The sequence below is a fragment of the Epinephelus moara genome, chromosome 1 (assembly GCF_006386435.1).
Source record: "Epinephelus moara isolate mb chromosome 1, YSFRI_EMoa_1.0, whole genome shotgun sequence".
Taxonomy (NCBI): domain Eukaryota; kingdom Metazoa; phylum Chordata; class Actinopteri; order Perciformes; family Serranidae; genus Epinephelus; species Epinephelus moara.
Window position 1 is genome coordinate 32,602,872 of NC_065506.1, and position 20,361 is coordinate 32,623,232.

General features: G+C 43.4%; 1 protein-coding gene across 12 annotated transcripts in view; it reads left to right on the forward strand.

Moving 5' to 3' along the window:
* The window catches only part of baz2ba (bromodomain adjacent to zinc finger domain, 2Ba), an 80,237-nt gene continuing 59,876 nt past the window's right edge, over window positions 1–20,361 (forward strand). For all 12 annotated transcript variants that reach the window (XM_050045495.1, XM_050045857.1, XM_050045664.1 and 9 more), the window contains exons 1-2: window positions 1–213; window positions 13,305–13,347. The gene's annotated coding sequence lies outside the window, so the exon portion shown is untranslated. The remainder of the gene's footprint in view (window positions 214–13,304; window positions 13,348–20,361) is intronic.

Here is a 20,361-nt window from a genome sequence, read left to right on the forward strand (position 1 = left end):
TCTCCTTCAATCTGCTGTTAGTAACTAACACACACACTCACACACCGAGACTCAATTACTGCCCAATTCCCTTCTTTATCATTCGTCCCCGACCTCTCTTTCATAACCAAAACCGACCAAGGAAAAAAAGAGGCGAGAAGAAGACCGACCCGAAGTGTTAGTTGAACTAAAAACCCACGTTGGAAATAAGTAAAGTGTCGAAACTAAAAAAAGGTAAGTGTTTTATTTCACTGACGCTGTTTTCCCCCTCATCACAGAACAAGCGATGAGCTGCGTAGAGCTGGCTTCGTTTCTACTTTCTTACCTCTCTTTTTGTCAGCTTGTGTAAACTGGTTAATGGGTAGTTTCTTGTGTTACGCTGTATTTCAGTCAGTCGGTGTTTTCAGTGGCGTTACATTTAATCAAATGTGTAAAGTTTTTTTTTCCTTTTTAATACAAAACTGTTTTCCGGTCTCCTCTTCTGAGTGGTGACCTGATAGTGGGAATCGTCTTTGTGTCCCTCTTTCCTTTTCTCTCTCGCGCCGTTCACTCGCCTGATAACTTGTTTTAATTGTCGAGAAATGAAACTTTTTTTAAAGGTTTAATGGTGTTGTGTGTTTGGCTTTTTATCAACCGTGTGTGGTGTGGTTTTGGTGGCGTATTTCGTGCTGGATGTTCGCAACCGTCAACGTTAAGAGAGAGAAGGGGGGTAATAACTACGAGGCAACTGGACTGCCGTTGGTCCTCGCTGCCTGTCCGTTAAAATTCATCCACTTTAATAGTCCCTCGACGCGAAAATAAAACAATTAGCGACAAATACATAAATATCCCCCTCGCTTCGGATTAACTTGGACGTGTAATATTCATTTCTTTCTCCACAGCGGGTTGGAGTTTTTGAGCTTTTCGTGTTTCGCTAGTCGTGTTGCTGGCCAGCCTCGCCGCGGAGCTGCTATCGCGGTCGCTTCCTCAAACCCGAGCAGGCACGCAGGCGAGCTAGCAGCCGCTTGGCCGAGTTGTTGAAATTTATCCCTTTGTGTATATTACAATATCCTCCATTTTTTCTGCCCCTTCCAAAACAACAAGCCTCTCGCCATCTTGGTTATTTTAAATTCGTCCCCCGAGCACCCCTGCCTTTTCTCTACCACCACCAACCCCCCCTCCTCCTTCCTACTAACTATCTCTCTCACACAAACACACACAGGCTACTTTAAAAGGAAATGGATCCACGTTTTTTTTGTGTGTGTCGCAAGTTTTACCAAAAGTTTTGTTAGAAAAAACGACACAGAGTATCGCGTCCTGTCTGTGGGGTTTTAAAAGGGAAAATTATGGTGGTTGATAGATAAGTGAGCGATGATTTGGAGGCAGTTTTGTGTGAGACAGTTTGTGTTTGTGGTCGAGACGGTTGCCTTTAAAAAGCAAATAAAGTGACGTAGTGTTATATGAAAGGTTTTTTTTTCTGAGAGAGAGAGACAGGTGGACATGATGGTATTTTGTTGCAGCCTCTATTAAACAAAAGTACTTGTGCCATCTTTAACATAATATGGTGTTAAACGCGATTGTGAAAGTTGCTGCTTTGTGTTTGTCTTTGCAACTGGACATGAATGAATGAATGAATGAATGAAGGAAGCAAGGGAAGGAAGGAAGGAAGGATGTTAATTAACAAGACTCCTTTTAAAGGAAGAACTGTGAAAATGTAACTGGATGTCACTGCCAAATAAGTGATCAGACATCCTTTGACTCATAATTATGTGATTAAAAAGGTATTTACTGCCCCTTAAAGCAACATTTACTGCTGTTTACACAAAGTTGAATTGATGCATGATTGATAGATTTGCCTGATTGACAAGTTTGAGATGTGCACACTCACACATGCATCTCTCTCACACACACATGCACGCACACACACGCACACTTTGAATCATCCCCTGGCTGAGCCACAGTGCTGGTTTGCAACAGTTTAGACAGCACACTCTTGGAAAATGGTGACCTTATTTAATTTCTGTCATCCATCTTACAAAAGGTGTTATTCTAGCCCGTGTGTTTGCTCTGCCGCCCCTCACAGTTAAAACTTGATCTCACTTTCTTTCTCCCCATGTCCTGTAAGCAGTTTAAGAAAGAGGAGGGGAAAAGAAAACAAACCGAACAAAATGCTTTGAAATGGAAAATCTGATCATTTCACCTCCCACCTCTTTTGTTTGCCCGTTTATTGCTGCAAAGCTGGAGTGCAGAGGAGCAGATGTTTAGCCAAACATGAAGGCGCGGTGCCTCTGTCCTTATGGGGATGGCTCTCCCTCCTCTCACTGCTGATGCATCGACATGACAGCTGCTTGATTTCATGGAGCTGCTAAGAAGCCATTAGTGGTATCAGTGAATTGAAACGGAACAGTGTCTCGCAGTTTTTTAGCACTATTATAACTATCTGTCGTTGGCGTCGTTTTGTGCCGATTTGTTTGAGAATGTCCTCGTGTGCTTGTGTGTGTGTGTGTGTGTATGTGCAAGTGATGCAGCTGAACATACAAACCAACAAGAAGTGCTCATATATTTGTGCAGCGTGTTTTCCCATAATTTGAGAGAGTGAGCAAGAGCAAAAGTGAAAAAAGGGGAACAAATCTGTCAGAGTTTGTTTGCCATGTTGGTTTGAAATGAAAGCACACTGTGCTACCTCAAGCACACTCAAATCAGAGATGTCTCTCCTTGCCAGGCCAAGAAAAAAAAAAAACTCGGCTGGAGTTTTATTCTCTCTCTCTCTCTCTCTCTCTTCCTCCCTCTCTCCCTCTCCCTCAAATTGGAACTGTTGTTTTTGAAGAGATAAAGGAGGACTTCCGCTTGACTTGAACATTCAGGAATTAAGGATAGACATAGTTAAGCCCTATTTGCATGTCTACCAAAGTCACAGCAAACGGTTGCTATTGACTAAGCTGATTAGGTGAAATTAGGTTCACGAGCTCTGTGTCTGGGGGTGCTGAATCTGACAGAACTTGGACAGCTTTTGAGAAGACAATCCCATGTGCACACATGGCTGTATTCTCTATAATCCTTTACTATTGAATATGGGGCTATCTCTTTTTTTTTCTTTGAAGGAAACCCATGGTTTGTGTTCTTTTGAAAATGAAGTGAAGTGGGATTTATTAGGTGTACATGATATATCGATCAAGTCAGTCGCTATAAGGCAGCACTTTAAAATATGTCGAGTGATGTTCGAATGAATGTATCAGGCATGTAAATGATTCATTCGTCAAGTACAAGTGTGCACTTTAATTTATTTCTGCCAGAACACATTATCTCTGTTAAATGGGACAACCACTAACCTGTTCTGACAATCAACAACTCTTGTGATGATTAAGTAGAGCTCAGCGCCACAATTTGATGTTAACCAAAACTTGTTTTCACCTGTGGCACGATGGGACAGTCAGCACCAAATGCTGCACCAGAATATACCGAAAGTGTGCTTATCCCCTTGAGTGACTGCAGAAACCTGTGATCAGTAACGCCACACTTATAGTTCAGTTTAACAGGCTTATTAAACTGAAATTTATACATCCATATTGGTGTCAGTAGGGGCAAAAATGATCACAAGGCAAGTTAAATGCTACGTTAGGCTAGTAGACATAGCAACTCACTTTCCATAGAATTAAACACTGAGCTTTTTCCAGAGCGGATGATGGAAGTAGCTAAGGAGGGATCCATCTCACTTCCTTCCCATCTCTGTTGAGAGTTGCACATGCACAGTACCGATTAGCCTTTATTGCTATTTGATAGCCACGAGTAAATAAAACAGTTTGTATTGAAGTAAATTGACTGGGTTAGTAGATTTCAGACAAAGTAAAAAACAAATAAGTCCACACACCAAGTAGCTCCTGTTTAGAAGGATTTTAATGCAGAGTGACGTTTCAAGCCACACGGCTCTTCCTCAGACTTTCTCGTGAGTTGAAATCATTAACGTTGAACCTTGAAATATTTCAATATTTCGCGTCCCTATCAGTGGTGCTGTTGCTGATTAAGCCTATCACTGACTTGAATCTTGGCTACAGTATTTTCTCTGCTACAAGATGCATCATAACCTAATTGAGGTATGTTTTAGGCATGATAGCAAGAAGATCGTGCTATATTAGGTATAACCCCTCATCTAAATAGTTCATGCCATTGTTATCAGTATTTTATATTTATACCTATGAGCTGTTTTGTCCTTGTTTATTTCTGTGTACGTACATTAAGAGCAACAAGAACAACAGGGTCAAAATCCTTGTATGTGAACACATACTTGGAATACATACTAACTGATTCTGAAACAATCTATTGATAATAATGGCCATCTGGGAGCCCTGTCAAATCTCTGCATGTTAGCGCTGACACAGAGCTGTGAAATTTAGAGAGGAAGTAGAGGTCTGCTCTGCGTTAACCAAATGATTCAAGAACCAATGTTAGACAGACTCCTGATCATATTTCCTCATCCTGGCCATCGGTCAGCCATTTACATGTAAACGTGCATGCTCACACACAGAAAACAATAACGTCAAATGAAATAATGCACCAAGAAACTGAGGACTTTAAACAGATGTTTTTGAAGTAGACATTAATCCTATAAGGGCTAATGGTCCTTTGAGAAGAAGCCGCATTTTAGCGAAAGCCCTAAAAGCTTCTAGGCATTAGATTGATAATGCCTCTTATTGTTACAGATCAAATTGGTGCTGCTGCTGCTGTGTGTCTGTCCTGGCCTACTGTTTTGTGGCTGTGTGTTACAGGCCCATGCAGGCAGCTCACGTATTGATATGTGTTTACATGGCCTCGCAGGTTAATGTCCTCTCAGCTGGAAAGTTGGTTAGCGCTCAGATGATCTACCTAACCTTATGTTACCTTGCTATTTTGGTAACACTGCATGTTCACTGGATGTCCTGATAATCATCAGGGTACACAAATAATTGTCTAAAGTGCATGCTCAGTGACGGCCACTCTTAACACGAGCCTTTTCAAATATTCTGGCTTTTATTTGAGCAGGCGCGTCTTCCTGTGTGTGTATAATGAGAAATGCATCTATGTTTTGAAAGCCAAGCTAATGAGATAGGGCACATATGCCTCCTGTTGTAGAAACAAATGAACAATCCCAACTGTTAATTAAGACTAAACAAATCAACACCCGGTTTAGTTTTCTCTACATTTCTGCATGGATTACATATGGTGGATTAATTACCAAACAATAAGCAGTGTAAAGTGCAAGTGGGTCACCCCGCGTTGACTTTCAGGAGACAGAAGACAGAGCGGCCAAATTTGGGAGGGAAAGGCGATAAGCTGCTTCTTTGCTGTTCGTCCCCTGGGCCTCTATTTATCATTCAATGTGAGAATTTCCTTGATGAAAGTCAAGGTTGTTTGTGCTTGCTCTGTCTCGTTGGGATGCCTGTTTTTCCACCAGCAAGGTGAAAAGGTTGATTTTCCCCTCCAAAGAGATGCCTTGTTTGGAAAGTCCAGGCTAGTTTCTTTTAATGAAGTCTCAAAAGGTCCTGATGATTTTTCCACTTCAGGGCTGTTTTTGTTTTCTACATTAGCGGGGAAGCGAAAAATACAGATGCACTTCTTGTTTTGTGGAGCCACAGAACAGCATGCATACAAGTCCTCGTAATTCACTGTTTGTCTCCATCTCATATTCATGTGGTAAAGACACAGCAAAGAAGGTTATCACTTTATGTGAGCTGAAAGCATCCATTTAATGTGGTCTTTAGTGAGAAGAAACAAAAAAATATGGCAACATTATGAATGCGTTTCTTCTCTTGAAAAGAAATCGCATAAAAGTTATTTGGCTTCACAAAATAGAGACATTCAGGGTCTCTTAACATTAGCGGAGCCAGGCTGTATTGGAACAGCATAAACATGATGTTGTTTTCTTAAGAAAAACAAACAAAATGTTTTCTGTTGTTTCCCTCCCCTCCTTGTCCGTCTCGTCAAGGTGTCCATCATTTTGTTTCAGCGGGAACTTGATTATGGAAATGTCGACAAGGTCTGGAAAACCTGCTATTTAGTGTGATGTTTACCACACCTCGACATTCTCAATCTGTAGCAGGGGGCCTGTATTTACACTTTCCTCTAGAAATCACCCGTGCTGGCTGCGCTCAGATGGGAAAAGGATACTGGGAATGGAAAAGAAATAGGAAGAAGGTTTCGGATGTGGGAATGGGAATGATATTGGTTTCTCTATTGGTGTGCCTCCTGGGTCAGTGGGGTTCTTGATGATACTATAGAATAGCTTGTAGCAGGCAGGGGAGCTGTGAGCCTTGGTGGGTGTTAAGACGCACGTAGTCACACAGACACAAACACACACACACTTGCTGTCAGAACACAGGCATTTACGCATAGGGACAGGACACACACACACACATACACACACACACATATACACACAAATGCATGAGATTGCGCCTCGACAGCCCCCATTTATTGATCTTCTTCAGCATTTAAAATCTGGTCACTGCTGCCACAAAGGCTTTTTATTTTAGCTGTGCTGGCAAAGCCTGCTCCAAGCTAAGCCAGAATTTTAAATATTTAACTCCTACGGAACGCCACGAGAAATGACAAGGATAGAGAAAAACAAATAGGAAAGCAGTTTTGAGCTGTGCAATAGCTATATGTGTATTTGTTCAGAACCATGTTTTATGTAAACCACACTGGTACAATCAGCTCTCACTGTGTCGGCTGTGTAAGCGCTACAGTTTGGAGTGAAAATCTGCATATGCAGCACCCTTTCCATCTTTCATATCTCTACGGAAAAAGTTACAGAAAAGAAATAAGCACTCACTCTAAATTTAACTTAACTCAGTACTGACCTACATGGCCTTACCTTGTTAGCAGCGCACGCTGAAATGCTAGCAGTCATTGGATTAGTCATTATTGGACGTGGGACAAGCTGCTGTTTTTAGCATTTTAAGGTTAAAAATGGATACTCATGTGTATAGAGGCAACTCAACGATGTCTAATCCACAGAAGCCCTATGGCACGCACTCTTACAGTCATTACCATCTCTTGCTCTGAGTATAGTGTGTTTCTCTGTTCTCACTGGACACAAAACAGGGTATTAAAACATTTATTCCTCCTCTTTTTCTTTTTAGGAAGTGTTCAGTTAGTCCCAGGTGGTGTAAAGGAAATGATCTGCCTAGCCCTGTTCACACTACATTTCGAAATAATTTGTCTGGAAAAGGTCAAAGCACATTTCAGTGATTTCGAAATGTTTCCACACTGTAGTGAGAATTTATGTTGCATTAACTTTACTTATTAAAAAAACGCCACCAGGCAGCCAAACCACAAGGGCTTCCTCACCCAGTTGAACCTGCTGCTGTTGTTGTTTTTCTCTTGTCCAGCTATGAAAGCCTAGCCCCGCTCCGTCTTTGGCATTGTCCCGCTTTCCCCCTCTCTCTCTCTCTCTCCCTCCGTCCGTCTGTCTCTCTCACACTCTGTCTGTCTCTCTTGCTCTCTTTCGCTTGTGCTCTCTCATTCTGAACGATGACACTGAGAGACAGCTGTAACGTGAGACGCCTCTCGATCCTGGCAGGGGCTTCGAAAGCCGAGGCAGAAGGGAGGGAGAGGGCCTTTATCTGAGACTGGGGGCGCTGACCTCCCTCGTTCCCCTTCTCTTTTTCCTCCTCCTTTCTCTCCCTGTCTCCACGTCTGCTTGCATATCCTATCCTCCCCCCACCAACAGAAGCCAAGACTGCACTCTTAAAAAAGTGAAATGTGGAGACACTGTCCCCCCCCATAGCAAAAACCTGGTGAATGGAACAGTGTCTTGTTGCTGTTTACAACATTTAAGAGCTGTACGTTGCTTTAAAATCCCCCATCTTTTGTCTGAGCCGGATGGACGCAACTCATGCTATGTTGTCGAGGGTTCACAGAAAATAGTGAGCGATAATTGAGTGACATATGTTTGTGATCCCTATAAGGACACTTTCTGTGTGTGTGTGTGTGCTTGTGCGTGTGTGTTTGGATGTAGATGGAAACATCCACACATCCCCCGGACTCCAGGCTATGGCTGCTAAATCCTCTGTGAGAGCTCCCGTGTGTAATCCAAACATTTAGAGCTAATTTAAGCATGCAGGCAGGAGCAGCATCCTTTAGGAAACAACAGCTCTCTCCTGCTCTCCCTCACTCTATTGCTCTCTCCATCCTCCACTGTGCGTGTGTGTATGTGTGCGCAGTGTGCCACTATGTATGTGTTTGTGTGTGCATGTCTTGTTGTCGCTGGAGGGAAATGAAAGCACTCAATCACTCACCTGTCAGAGTACTTCAAATTCGGACCATAACGCACACGCACATACACACACACGGACACAGACACATATGTGCATACACTCTTACCCCTGAGGGTTTGACAGGACTGGCCCTTTATTGACTCCCTTGATCAAGGAGACAGCAGATCCATTTAATAGAAGCTACACACACACACAGACACACACACATACACACACAGAGGCATTGAAATCAAAGTGGATTCACATCTGCTCTCCACACAGCTCCACTGTAGCATTTTCCTCTCCCACAACAGAACTGGTCGTCACTTAAATTTGTGGCTGTATTGGGTTGTGAGTTAAATCTTAAAATGCCAATACTAATGCACATCGTAATGTTTTTCATCGCAGGGCATGCCCATAGTTTCCCTTTCACAGTTGCAGTGTCATTACGCCAAAACAGCTCTGATTGTCCTCTTCGCCACATCTCGTATTGTTGTATGGAGGGGGTAATCATGTCATGATACAAGCCTAGCCCAGGCATGTTCTGTTGGCCTTGGCCCCTGCGCTGCCCACTTGGCCGTGTTTTGTGCTGAGTGTTTTGGAAGGCCAGTTAGCCAAGAGGGTGCTGGGAGGAGATGTGACAGCTGTGTTGGTCACGGCTACTCTGACCTTCACACGTCATCTTGATGGATCATCAGAGCTGTAACGATACACTGAACCTGTTGTGTGGGCCTGATTATCCACTGGTGATGATCTGGTCACATACTGTACTGATATCATTGTTCCAGAATGCAACTGTGGACAGTCACCAGCGAGGCCAGGTTGACTGCATATCTGAATGAGATTTATCTTTGCAGAGAAAAAGGCAAGAGAAGGAAGTGGATTGGCTAATGCAGCAACGGGCTCTCTGCCATTAGGAGAAGAGTTATCATGGCAACACAAAAACATGCGTACGTACACAGGCAAAAAAGACAGACGTACACAATCCTGGTATTTCATACATATATATATATATATATATATATTCTACCTCTCACAAATGGATTGCACTAATGTTCTGAGCTTTTCGCCGGTCTCAGAGCGCTTTACTATGTGTGTGTGTGTGGTGTAACCCGTTCCCTTGAGATGGCACTTGCTCCATCAAGTCAAGGAAGAAACCATTTAGTGGAATGACAAACACACACAGCACCGGGAGGCTGGGAGGATTTGAATTGCACTTAGACAAACGTTTCTCACACAAGTTCTTTTTTTTCTTCCACCCGCTCTCTACTTTGCCCTGAACATACACTTACTCACATACAAAGGTAGTTGCACAGAGATTCCATTTTGTCAGCTTTCAGCCCCAGATCATGTAACAATAAAAGATGCTGCCCTGCAGTTAAACACTGCCAGTAAATCACAGGGCAAAGAAAGCTAGGAGAAGCACTTATTTTTAAGCAGCATGAGAGACCACACTGGGGGGCGGGCGGGCAGGAGGGGGGGGGGCAGATAGGGTAAGACAGAGCGAGAGAGAGGGGAAGAGAGAGCTTCTTTGTGCACTGTGTACTGGCATTGTGTGTGATGAAGAGATGAATCACTGCTATTTAGGGATTGGTTTCCTGCAACTGATTGTGTGACGACTCGGTGGCGGACAGACTGTCAAGACTTGCCTGTTTTGTTCTGGGGGCTTCAGGAAAATGTCTGCGGCCAAGTCTCGCTAGCTCACTCCCACAGGGGCCGGTGTGCCAGAGATCAACAGAGACAACAGAGACAAACACCTCACCAGTGTCGCTCCTCTAACAAGGCATCAAATATTAAAAAGCAAAGGATTTTAGGCCAATCTCAATATGTGTATTTTCAGAGTACACTTGTTTTCCATGCTCAAATACCAACAGAGGTTTTTTTTATATAATGGAGGCTCACATGAAACATGGTGACCTTTCTTTCTTTTTTCTTTCTTTCTTCTCTTTGTCTTTCTCTCTCTGTGGCTGCTACAAAAGTCCGACCCTTGTATTGCGCGGATGCCTGAGAGCCGCTGTATGAATCCTAAAGTAAAGTCAACATCTGTGTGGCTGAGGCAAGGAAGGGTAGATTAGGGAAACCAAACAAAACAATTCAGAGAGACGTCATAACAGCTCTGTTGTACACTGTCCATGTGCAAGCATGCCTGGAGTGTAAATGCAGGTAATTATAACTTTGCAGTTAGTTCCTGTTATTTCTTTCCCGTTTGTTTTTTTGCCTTTAAAGTTAATTAGATGGAAATTACTAAGTAATGATGGCTATAATAAAAATGACATTTTGATTGTTACTCAAAAAGTTAAAAGTTCACTAACGTAACTTAGGGCAATAATTTGTTATATCACTTTGTTCATTATAGGTTGTAACAAGTAGCTGTTTGCAACTTTAATACATGTGATTGCATGTATTCTATCATTACATGAATGCTTCGGTAAACCTTTTTGCTTTGTAAATATCCTTCTGACAGTTTTTATACATCACATAGAGCTGATTAGTTGATCTAAAAATCTTCGGCTAATATTAATCAGTTAATCGTTTTAGGTAGTTTTTTTTAAGGAAAATGTTGCGTTGTAAGTTGTTCCAGCATCTCATTAGTGAGGATCTTCACTTTTGTTTCATGCCGTCTTGTAGAAATCGTGTTTATATACAACTAATTTGACACAGCAAATGCGTTTAGAGGGAAACGTAATCGCGAGAAAATGACATTTTCTGTTGACTTAATGAGGAATTGTTGCTAATCAAGGTATTTGGCAAGTCGCAACAATCTTGATGCTGAACGTGTCAGCAAAATGTTCACTGACAACGCATTATTTTTAAATTAACAATTCATATAAATCACAATCTTTTCCTAACCTTAACTAAAGTGCATTTGTTGATGAAAACAAGGACAAGAGTTTCTGTCTAAATGTTAATAAAATCCCGATCTTTCCCTAACTCTAACCAAAGTACCTGTGTTGCCTGAAGAGTGAGTCTGAATGCAAACCTGAAGATCTGGTGTCAAGGTGCTTTTCTTGGTACGCCCGCCTTCCTCCTCAACTACCTTCTTCTGAAGCCTACGTGGTGCATGGATGTAGTGTTTCTTTACCTGAAAGAAACATTGTCTCTGATCATAATCCAGGCAGCGATAACATTGCTACTACAACTTAATTAAGAAAGCATTTCAGTTACATACAAACACAATTTCTTGGAGAGAGGGCTGATGTGGTAGAAAACAAGATATCTTGTTTTGGATTGTTAGTCGGCCGGATCAGGTAATTTGGAGACGTCTTTTTAGGCTTTTTTTCAACATTTAAAAAAACATTTTTACTACTTTCTAACATTATATACGGCAAACAATTCTTTAAAAAATAATCTGCAGATTAATTGATAATGGAAATGTCATATACTGACATGATTTATAAGGAAAATGCAGGAAGAAGGATACAGGCATTCAGGCTCGGGAAGAAAAGTGTGTGTTTTTTGATATTTTATCCATCTGCCATTGATGTAAAACTGGTGAGATCTTACAGTAAAATGAGGTTAATAGACTAACAGCCTGATTCTCAGTCAGGCAAATTATGGCAGACAGCACTGGCTTTCTTATCCAGTGTAATTCACCTGCCTCGTGGCTGGCAAATCATTTTCTGTGCTGAAGCCCTATGAGCAGAGATCCTTTAATCATCCACTAATAGGCTTTTATGAAAAAGCTGAAGATGAATTCAGCCTACCTGGCTCTCTGTTATCATTATCACTGCGATGAGTTATCAAAGTATTTGTGTGTGTGTGTGTGTGTGTGTGTGTGTGTGTGTCTGTGTCTGTGTCTGTAGTCCGTGCATGTGTGTGTGTGTTTGTCAGTCTGTCTGCGTAAGAGTGTGGATAATGAAGGGAAGCGTTGCAGTTCGATCAGCGAGGTTATTACCAACACCGCCACTGTAGGTGATTTCTGTTCAATGACAAATTTAGCCGTAATGACAGATGTGCATTGCATGATGTGCCACAGATTTTGACATGACTGGAGGGCATCTAGAAAGACAAAACCAGTTAGGCTCATGAACTTCAGTTTTCTTATTTTAGCATGCCAATCATTCCCAACAAGTGACTTTTCCAGGAATTAGTGAAAAAAGGAAGGTAAAACAGCTGTTAAAATGATGTCCTTTTTAAAATGAGTGCACTGAATTAAAAGTAGAACTGTGTAACGGTAATAGTTGACCACATTTGAGCTGATGAAGTGCCCACCAGACTTGATTCTGTTGCTGGTGACCAGATGGATGTGTTTACTGTCAACAGAACCTTGTTAGATAGCTACCCACACATGCTATAACACTGTTGGTGTGTCTGGAAATGTCTATCAGAGCCTGCTTCCTTATGTCAGTGTGCATGTGTTCGTGGAGAAGTTTGCATGTACTGTTTTTGATACTATCTAACCATGCTGACACAAGTTGTAACTGTTACCGTCATCGTCAGCTTTGCATCAGTCAGACGTTATTCACATCCAAGAATAAGTGTGTATTATCTTAAATAAAAGTTGTAAAATGTGCGTGTGTGCACTCGCTGTAGTATGATATACATAGCAGGGTGGCGTCTGTTATGGTGAGCTGCTCAGATTAGGCTCAGGCTGTAAGAGTACAGGAGGGCCTTAGAGACAATGCATGAGAGATGGGCGTGAGAACGCTGGTAAGGCTTGGTTCTCTGCAAGAACTGTCTTGTGTTTGGGGAAAATATCCTCACACTCAAAGCTCCAGTGTCTAGATCCATTTCTAACAAACAGGTTTTGCAAGAAAGGGCTCGGGGAGAAAGAGACTTTTTGTGTGTGTGAATATCTTTCTGTGTGTGTGTATGCGTGCGCTGCCACAGCTGTGTTTCAGACGTCACTGTACTTTTTTGTTTGATGTGTCTGACAACCACAAATGCTAAGCTGTGTGACTGTAACTTTGATATCCATGGGTAGTTTTAGGGGGCTTCATCCCCTCCAGGCTCTCAGAAGGAAAAACTTGCAGCATTATCACAATATTGCGTTTAATCGAACCATTTTTATTATCGCGTAAATTAAAGCATGCTGGGAAAACATTTCACTCCTATGAGTCAGATTGTATTTTAACCTGAACCACATTGATCTTTTGTTTCTGCTTTTTTCTCCAGGTGTTACAGCAGTTATGTCAAAGAGCTGAAGACATCTCTAACAGTGAGTACACAGTATACTAGACAGTATTCTCCTCTTCTCTCCTCCGTGCCTCTGGTATATATATTTTTGCATGTTACAAAAGAGTCGATGCGTGACTTTTTAAAATACATATTGTCACACACTTCTGCTTTTACAGTTTTTTTCTTTTTCATGGCACGCCAGAACAAACTTGCAGACTCCTCCAGTTTCAGGCCTAATTTGATTTTCATTCATTCAGTGAAAGAGGATGTTTTTTTTCTCCCCCAATTAAATTTAACAAGAGCCCCTTGAAAAGCAGTTGTTATGATTACATTACAAATTCGGGGTTCATTCAGTGAATCAAGCAATTAATTAGATTTCTTCCATTCTAATCAGAATATTTGTCTGAAATGTACGCGCCTAATAAACATCCTTTGACTTTGCTATCTGTTCAGAGCCAACGCTGAATGTAAATGGTTGTTAACTGTGCCCTACAGTGCTTCTAGGTTAAGATCTTGGATTGTGTGTAGCTGTTTATGTGTGTTACTACGTACAGCTTTATTCCCCTCCTCTCTGTGTCCTATTCGCTTTCTTTTTCTGTCTTTCTTTCTTGCTCTCTGTGTTGTCTCACCGTGCGAGAGCTGGCAGTGCTCAGGGGCGCGGCTGCGTCCTCAAGGCTTCACTTCACGCACACCAAGGTGGCAGTTTGTTGTTCCACGCACAGACAATGACTTGCACTTTTCTCTCCTGCCTGACTTGATGGCCTTGTGCCTGCAAGTGTGTGTCACCAGATCAAATGGGATCTTTTATGAGAGGCTTTTTTTACTGAATGCGGAGCTCAGGGAAATACTTGTTTTGCCCGTGACTGGCTCTTTAGCCTTGTATGTTACCAGACCTGATTCTATCTAACCGTTACTGCTTCTTGCCTGGCTGTGAATGATACATTATATCCCCCGCAGGTTGGTGCGAGCCGGTTGTATCATTTGTGATAAGTATTGATGAGTCCTCTCTTGGGGAATCAATTTCTGAGAGGGAGGGGGGAACGCAGGGGGGGTTGTAGATCAACCCCCACCGCTGGCTGCTCCTAACTGGTGTCTTGGCTGCCTGACTTTTCCTGCAGCCCCACAGAGAACAAGCACAGCAGAGCACAGGGAAAGATGGAGCTCATCCAAACAGCTATGGTGTAATTAGCTGACATTTGTTGCTTGGAAGACAAGAGAAGGAAAAAGGAAAGAGCTGCTCAACTCAAACACCCAAAGGAATATGCAAATGTTGAGAGAAAATGAAAGAAAGACAGGGAAATGTGTCTAATGGCACGGAGATATAATTATATTACATTCACGTATGTGTGTGTGGCGTGTGTGTGTATTGTGAACCCATTGAACTCTGCGAGTATATTTGTCTGTGTTTTCTTTTGCCACTAGAAGGCACAAACCATTGGTCTCCAGAAAGGACTAATAAATATATTAGTGCCTTCTCTGCTGTGAGATGATACCTTTGTCTGCTGTTTAGCGTTCTTGTTTTGTAGAGCATGTCTTAAGGTATTCGGCTACATCAGCTCGGCGTTACACAACTGAGCTACACACAGTACCCACGTGAAGCGGCCATCCACAACCGGGATGATTCTCTGGTTCCAGGAAGGTTGTGCGTGTGCATGTTGGCGTGTGTGTGTGTGTGTGTTTGTTTGCGTGCATGTATTTAGGAGTGCTGTAATGCATGTGGACTGTCTGTGCTTAAGCCAAGGTGCTGCGTGAAGGAGCAGCAATGCTTACGCAGCCCCATCTGCTTGATCCAAGCTTGAAATGCAATGCCTTTTAATGACAAAATACTGAGAGGCTGGAAGGTGTGCAGAGAAGGGAGGAGTGTGTGTTGGTGTGTGTGTGAGAATGAGTGAGTGAGTGAGGGGGTGTGTGTGTGTGTGTGTGTGTTGTACGAGTGTGAAATAGAGAGGAATAAAGGGAGAGGGAGAAGGAGAGAGAAAAACATCTCGAAGGTCAGGAGCAGCGGGCGGCCGTAGGGGAGAGACACGTGAGACAGAGATAGTCTTGCGTCAGCCCCACAGCAGTCCGCTCTTTATGTGTGTGCGTGTGTGTATGTGTATGTGTGTGTGTACGTGTGTGTCCTGTGGGGCCAGCATTTCCATCCGCATCCCACCGTGTGTTACAACGGAGCAGCATGCCAGTGTTTCTATTCTGAGTGTCTTGATCTACAAGGAAGGATGGATGGATGGATAGACGGATTGATGGATGGATGGACAGACAGACAGACAGACAGACAGACAGACAGACAGACAGACAGATAGATAGATAGATAGATAGATAGATAGATAGATAGATAGATAGATATTTGTGCATTCATGTTGTACATTACAAATTACTTGGAGGCAGCCAGTCATTGAGCTACAGATAATTTTTTACACGGCTCTTGTGACAGCAGAAGGGGAAATTACACCTTCTAGCCTGAGGGGAAAGAATTTGTGTGTCTCGCTGCCTGTCACAAGACCTGAATAGGGTTTCATCAATCCTAGCAACTACTATCATTTTTCAGCTCTTATTCATGAGCCCTCTTTGTTTCTCACAGTGCCTTTTTTCTCCCAGTGCCCTTTAAACTGGTGCTCTGTTAGATTGGGGAAGTGTTAGAGATAACGCCTAAACATTTAGTACTTTGCACTTGCCTCGAAGCTAAGATTGTTAAAAAGCTGCTGCGAGATTGTCCTCGGGATAGGGAGCAGCATAGATTCAACAAGACACACTCGCAGCATTAGTTTGGGCTTACCCATTCATGCCTCTCTGTCTCTTTCACTCGCGCTCTCTGCACACAAGAAAACACTGACCATTTCCCCCTCTGCCTCCCTTGGTCCGCGTGGTCTCAACAGGGTTCAGTCCTCTAGCCAGACTTTTCATTCACCCCAATTGCCAAACAGCCTCTGCTCTCCTTGTCCCCATGAAGGGCTGCAGCGTGGGGCGAGGCTGCTCTTTTACAGACCCTTGTGCCATGAATCACTGCTCGCACCCGGGGAGCCTCAGTCCACTCAGGGGCTGCCTGCCCGCACGATAATGTGCGTGGTCATGAGGGGGCCATTTTGAATGGAGGGCCAGACAAAACAGGAGCTAAAGAACCCAAGCTGTGAGCTTTCCCAGAGAGGGCAACAATGGGAGTGGGTCTCTGTGCGTGTGTGTGTGTTAATGTGTTTGTTGTAGCAGTAGAGGGGAGATGTTGGACACACAATGCTGAGTTTTGGGTGTCATGGAGTAACATAATTGCATGCCAGTAATTTATGAAACATTAGCAGTGGACCTTTAAACACCATACATCACAAACCTTTTAGCCCCTCACAAACTGGATTGCAATATGAGCTCCTTGGACTCAGCACTAATGCCTGTTTTGCTCTAAGGTTGGAAAACAAGAGATGGTCAAGCCTTTGCCATCACTTGTACTTACCTACCAACCTAGCAATCACATCATGCTCATTCTCTATCATTTTTTATTGCTGGGCCATTCATCGAATATAAAGTTTATGATGTCTTGATGGACGTCATTATAGAACATTTACATACACGTACTGTAGCATGACATTTTTGCTGTTTTAAAGGAACAGTGTGTGAGATTTTGGGGGATTTAGTGGCATCTAGCTGTGAGCATTGCAGATTAGAAACAGCTGAAGCTTCTCCCGGTTAGATTTCCTTCAGTGGTCATTGTTCAGGAGGTTTTTACCGGTAGCCGAATTATCCGCAGAGATCTCTTCCTCTCAAAAACAAATGCACCCGGTGAGTTAATCGGTGGAAACACTGAATAAAGCAGTTTCACGTTACACATCAGTGTTTCTCTGATGCTGTTTGGCACGTTGCAGATGGAATGGAAAATAGCCCTATCTTCCCTATCCCTGTCTAATGCCAGTGTTTGGTTTGTCTGTTCTGGGCTACTGTAGAAACATGGTGGTGAAACATGGTGGACTCGTGGACGAGGACCCACTTCCTATGCAGACATAAATGGCTCATTCCTAGGTAACAAAAACTAGCCCGTTACTTTTTACACTTTATTATTGAGCATCAGAGAACATCACACAAAGGCACCTTTTGTGGTATGATGTGCATCAGGTGCGTCAGTTTTAGAGGCAGTGGGCAACAGCCCAAGTTGTCAAGTACCTCTGCTTTTTCAGTAGATGTCGGCATCAGACACATATAGAGAGGCACTTTTCATGGTGGTATGATATGCACGACAGTTTGTTACACTGCTAGCAACTCCTGTAATACAAAGAGCGAGAAAATCCGTATAGGGTGGGTGGGAAAGGAGGTGGTGTGGTCAAACAAACTCCTGACTTTCACCCCTGGGAGTTCACTGTTCAGTCACTGTTTAAATTTTAAGCCAAACCATGACATTTTTTTCTTAACCTAACCACATGCTTTTGTTGCTCAACCCTAAGGCAGCCAACCTAAAAGTGTTTTAGCTACATTGTAGGTTTGTTGAAAAATGGAAGTGTATTTTGAAAAGACACAATTCCTGTAACAAGTGTAAATTGATTCGCAGTCAATGAACATCCAAAACAGACACAGGAGGGTACCTAGCACGGCATATTTTGACATGTATGTCCACTGACAGAGCGGCAGTATTTGGCGAGTTGGGCAGAAAATGTGTTGCAAAAACACCAACAATTCTTTTTTTCCGGTGATTACACACTAAATAAAACAAACGTATTATATTCCATTTCTGCCAATATATCCCCCCCTAAATCCTACACAGTGGACCTTTAAAAAGATGCATCGTTGATCAGTACTTGGCCACTCAATTTAAGTGTGCAGTAATGAATCCATCACATGTTTAATTGGGTTTAAAGGTTAAAACCTGCCAGTACGCAGTGACACTTTACATGTAATGTTTGTTATCTTTGCTGGTTTAACTGTTGTGTTTACTGAATATATACACTTTGTTTAAACTTTTTAAAAGCATAATCAAATTTGTTAATATGGCTATTAGTAGCAGCCCACACACACTCACTTTATCTCCCTCTCTTTCTTTCTTTCTTTCTTTCTTTCTTTCTTTCTTTCTTTCTTTCTTTCTCTCACTCACACACACACACGCACACCACTCTCACCCGACGCCAGCTGTTGCCCTATGAGAGCCTCCAGGTTTATTGGGTCTATCTGCTGTGTTTATGGCCAAACCACATCTCTTCAACTGTCTTTATTCCTCTGTCTCTGTCTCCACTGTGGCCCCTTGCCTCTTGATATCCTCCACAGCTTCCTGTCCCTTCTAACCCCCACCCCAGATCTTCTTTCCTCTTTCCCTACTTCAAACACCCACACACCAAACACATAGTTCACCATGCACCTGGTTTTCTGACTTCAGTGTGTGCCTGTAGCTGAGAATCGTTTGTCCCTGCTGGGCCTGTGAGTCCCAGGGCCTGTCGGCCAGGCCAGGTTGTAACCTGGATACAGCTGCAGTCCAGAGGAGCCATTAGCAGTGCCAGGAGGCCCCCAGCTCCCAGTGAGGGCTCATTACTGTATTTGTGCAGTCACACTTCTCCTATGAAACACAGCAGTGTGCCTGGTGAAACTAGCCAGGACATAGAGCCTCGGGGAAACCATTACTGCTCCATTTGGAGTTCTGAAAGAGAGACAGGGAGAGGGAGGAAGGTTTCATCGAAAGAGAGGAACGAATACTAAGAATGATATTAATCATTAAACACATCCAGCTTTCCGCTGTACTTAACTGTGAGAGTGTGAGTACTGTGTTTATTGGATTTTATTTGCTCTTTGTTCAGTGTGTGTGCGTGTGCATGTGTGTGTTTGTGTGCTCTCTGAGGCCCAGTTCAGCTGTCTGGTCTGGTGTGCAGATGGCCGAATTGGGGCCTGCTGAATGAGATACCCTTTTCTTTCCTCTGTCTCTTTATCTGTCCTTGTCTCCTCTTTCCTCAGCTCTCCTCTCCTCTCCTCTCCTCTCCTCTCCTCTCCTCTCCTCTCCTCTCCTCTCCTCTCCAGCTTTTTCTGCTGGGTTTCATTTACCAGTTACATCCCTGGCTGCCTCCTCTCTTTCATCACTGCATCTGCTGAGGGCCATCTTGGGCAGAGGAGAGTTTTCCACCGCTCTATTTTCTCTCTCCCTCCTTCTTTATGCGCCTCTCAGGGCTCAGTGCGGCAGCTATACGCGGTGGCTTTGGAATGAAATGTCTCTTAACCGAGCCATGTGCCCCGGAGCTACGGTAATTGCAGGTGAAATTCAGCTTCCTCTTTAAAATGCCATCTCTCATTTCCAGTTACCGGCCCCCTCCGTATCTCTCTCCCTTTCCCTGCCTCCCTCCCCTCCTGCCTCTCTCCCTCTCTCTCCCTCTGGCTGTCTTTCAGAGGCGTGTGAATCCCTCAGCCCCTGTCGCGTCTCTCTGCCCCAACAGACACTCCCACAATGCACAGCGCTGATGGTTGCACAGTGATATCAGCCATGCAGAGGAGAGGGAGGGCCGCTGCTTGGGCAGATACACACTCAATAAGTGTGTACGTGAGTGTGTGTGTGAGAGAGTGTGTGTACAAAGATAGTATGTATGACAGAAACTGAAAGTGTGTGTTTGTTTGTGAGTGGGAGACAATGAGCATATACGTCTGCGCGTATACGAGAGGAAAAGAAATGTGTTGTGTGTGTGTGTGTGTGTGTGTGTGTGTGTGTGAGTGTGTGAGTGTACAGCGTCAGCAAGGCGTGAGCTGTGTAGAGGTGACATCAAGGTGAACACGGCGTGCGGAATGCTCTGCCGACTCGGGAGGCAGCAAATGGCTCTGTGGCAGATGGAGTCTTTGTCAGGGAAGAAAAATGGCAGCTCAAGAGCGTCAGAGAGACCCCCCCACACCCCCCACTCACTCACACACACACACACACACACACACACACACACTCACAACACACACACACACATACACACACCACTTTTTGTCTTTCTCTACCTCTGTCTTTTTTTTTGCACAGTTGGTCACACACACATGCATAAACATAATACATGCATGCACACACACACATACACACAAAGACAAATGCACATACACATATTGACACACATACACGCCCCCCCCC